Source organism: Telmatherina bonti, assembly GCF_933228915.1.
Source record: "Telmatherina bonti genome assembly, chromosome: 2".
NCBI lineage: Eukaryota > Metazoa > Chordata > Actinopteri > Atheriniformes > Telmatherinidae > Telmatherina > Telmatherina bonti.
In genome coordinates, this window is record NC_136620.1 from 16,808,786 (window position 1) to 16,812,560 (window position 3,775).

A 3,775-nucleotide genomic window follows, 5' to 3' on the forward strand; every position below is an offset into this window, starting at 1 on the left:
CAATCTGTTACCAGAAAACACTTTAATGCGAGTTCTTTAAGAGGACAATGACGAACCATACTAAAACAATACTACGAGTCCTAAAACCTTGTCGATAGTTGCAATGGTTAAAAGTACAAAATCTTATATTCACTTTTGTCCTGATATTTTAAAGTCCCGTTAAGATTATTTCCCATTTAAATAAAGAGATAAATCTGATCTATATAGACGAGCTGCAGACCAGTAACGCTTTTAACTTGGATCACATGTTTAGTTCAAACGGAAAATGTCCAAGAAGTATGAACTCTAACTATCCTCTGGTTAAATGTGTGTGTGTGTGTGCTCTGCAGGCAGTATTCAGATGGAAGTGATTTCAGCTCAAATTGAGAGTGACTTATCCATATTTAATGTAGCAGTACAGTCTGCTTTGAAAAATGATGTACCGTCACTGAGTGTAGCAGTCAAATCATTAAAAAAAACCCAAGGAAAACTGGCATGAGAACAAAGAGAGGAAAATATTTCTCAGACTCTCTTTCCCTCTCACTATAGAGCTCTGGATGGAAATGGTTTGGACCCTCTACTCAAAAATGCTACTTCTGTACATTCAGGTTAACCTAATTGTTTTGGAAATTTGGGGAAAAAGTTCAAACATTTTCCATGTGTTTCTGAATTTGCTTCTGGAAAACAGCTTTAATTAAAAATGCAGCTCAAAAAAGTGTCTCAAAAAGTAACATATAATTCACATGTTTAAGAGCACATGTTTAGAAAGTGTGAGCAGGGAACATGTAGTTGTGTAACGGCACATTCACATCAGGATCGTCCACAAGAATCAGGATCAGCTAAGGGCAGTAACATTCCTTCAGTCAGTTTGTTTGTATGTTAAAAATTCCCCAAACGGGCAGACTTCCTGAGGAAAGGGACAAAGATCTGAATAAAACACGGCTTGAGGGAATGCACTGTAAGAAAGTATGTGTGTAAGCTCATTCATGATGCCTTTATCAACATAAATTGACACATTTATCTAAAACAGTATCAAATATAACTGCCCACATATTTCCATACATTAGCACAACTGATGGGTAAAACGTTTAATGGGAGGACATGGAGTTCATTTCTGAGTTCCAATGTCTGTTTCTGACAATTCAACTGTTTCAGACAATGTAACTCTTAAAATGAACTGAAATACTGAAATCATTCAAGAAACATGCCTTTGTCACCTTTTGGGTTGAGAGTTAAAAACATTCATTTTTATATCTCAACCCTAAAAATTAATGGATGAGAGAAACATAAAAAAGTAAGAGGACTCTGACATATCATACGCCAGTCACAAACTTCTGCCGAGAGTTAACTGTGGAACTGAGAGAATCTAACCTTAAGCTAAGAAGACGGGCATGGTGCACCCCGTTGCTATGGATGATGTCATTGTTATGTTACCAGCACTGTGATTTGCAGTTCTGTTTATTTTTTACATCTCTGTCAGTAAATTCATGACAGAGATGCTACAGGATGTGTCCTGCTGGAGTCAAATAAAGATATGAAATAAAATGTAGGCCAGAAGTGTCTTTTAGACATGGATTTTTTATTTGACTTTACCATCCAACAGGCTACATTTCAATAACAACTCAGTCCAGATTAACCATCTTCACAGATTATTAAACTGCTTTCACTCTCCATCAGAGGTCAGACCCCTGTGTTTGTAGGTGGGCCGAGTTCGCTTCATTGATCCAAATTCGAGTTTGTGCATTGACATTACCCCCAAATGAGGTGGACTTTCTGAGTGAACGGACTGGGACTGAATCAAAAACGCTGGCGTAAACTGTTTCTGTGGATGACCGGCAGCAGTCATTGTTGGTTTCATCTTTGGTTTGCTCTTTGTGTTCAGAAGTGATTACTCCTAACCATTTACAGGATTAGGAACTGCTGGAGCTAAAATGCTACGTAAAACACTCCTAGGTCGAAAATGTTAGACACACTGAGGCTACTTTTAGCCAGAAGGTTCTTTATGAATACGGCACCTGGTCTGTAGCTTTGGACACAGAATTAGAACATCAGAAGTATTCATGAGAGTAGGTTTAAAAGACTTATGTGTCAAAGCATGTAAAATCCTCTATGCTAAATGTGTGCTGTCAATAAGGAGATCATCCAGAAATTATTTTAAAATCATTGTTAGTTATTTCATGGACAATGAAAGCTAATGGCATATATTGCATTATTATAAATTTTAAGCTCCACAGAAGCATAAGAAGAAACGTGATACTGGAAATAATTTTATCTGTGTTTCAGTTTAAATGTTAAACTATGATAATAAGTATATTTTGTAGATATAAGACATCTTTAAGGTTATTGTAGTCCAATTAATAATAAATACACTTTCCAGACCATGAAAAAGTGGATGAATTTTCTCTTAGTTCTACTAAATCCAACAGCTAAGAAACTGGGGCTAATAATGAATAATCTGCTGAATTTCTGTCAGCATGACTAAAGCATACGAGGTACCAAGTTCAGACATCAGATCACGGCCTGCTTTCTCAGTGGATGTTTGCTCCAAAAATAAGGGATGCAGAAAGAGCAACAACTGACCCTTTCTCAGATATTTGGCGGGGAGGCCTGTCATTATGGCTTTCCACGCTGGTCAGAGAAAGATTATATGTGGAAAGGAAAGCGGTGGTCAGCCCTGCTGAGGTCTTTGTTCTAGTTCTGGGTGTAAACTCACATCCTCTCTAGGATATTTGACTGGTGGGTAATGACAAGGAAGTAAACTAGGCCTGCACAATTTTCTCTGAGTACACTGACACACACAGTAGACCTCTGCTAAGAACTTTGCATTTTTGGCAATATTTTTAGCAACTAAAATAATTTTTAGCAAATGTTTTAGACCCCTTCAGCAAATCTATAAGGGAAAAAAAAGCAACTATCAACAAGTGTAGTGACTTTTTTGATGATACTGAAGACTATTGAGGAATAGAGGAATAAAGTTTACTCTGAGCCCTGAGCAGCAACGGCTCCGATGCAAATCTCTCCCTCGTCCAATGGAGCACAAGTAAGGCTTGGCCCACAGCACCCAGCTTCAAGCTGCATTCAACGCAAGAAACAATCACATCTGCTCCATGACGAGGTTGTGAGTGAAAAACAATTTGAATATTCATTGCAGCAGGCGTTCTAACTGGCTGCAGACGTGCTGTTTTAGATCTTTGAAAGACACAACCCTCAGTGTGTGCTCTTAGTAAATCAGATTGAACAGTTTTGCACGCATTATAGTACACGCAAACCTTTAATAGATCCAGGTGTCTATGCGGTTCTTTCATTAGTACAGAAGATGGAGTTATTTTTCCAAACAGTTTGTTTGGCTGTGTCCATCGAATGTCCAACCTGACCATGATCCAGCCCCAAACTGTTCTGCAATCTGCAGCTGGGGTAAATCAAGTCAACAGCCATCAAGTATCGGGGCTTTTCTTTCAGTTCTCTCCAGCTATGAAAAGTCAATAAAATGTTGATATTTTTGTGCCTCTCTCTTTCTTTTCTTTTTTCTTTCTCTGATAATGTCCTCAAGTTTGTTTGCTGAAGAAACTTGAGACATGGTGTGTTTTCAGAATGGGCATTGGGTTCCAGACCAATCCCAGAAAAGCTGGGACATTCTTTAAATCTGAACATGAAAACTAAAAGACTTTTAAATAACATATGGCAATATTTTATGTATGACAGACGTCTGAATTGAATGAGCAAATAAAATTGAACTGATTTTAATGAAAATCTCTCTTCTTAGGATGATTGGCACATGCAGCTGTTCAAACCAAGA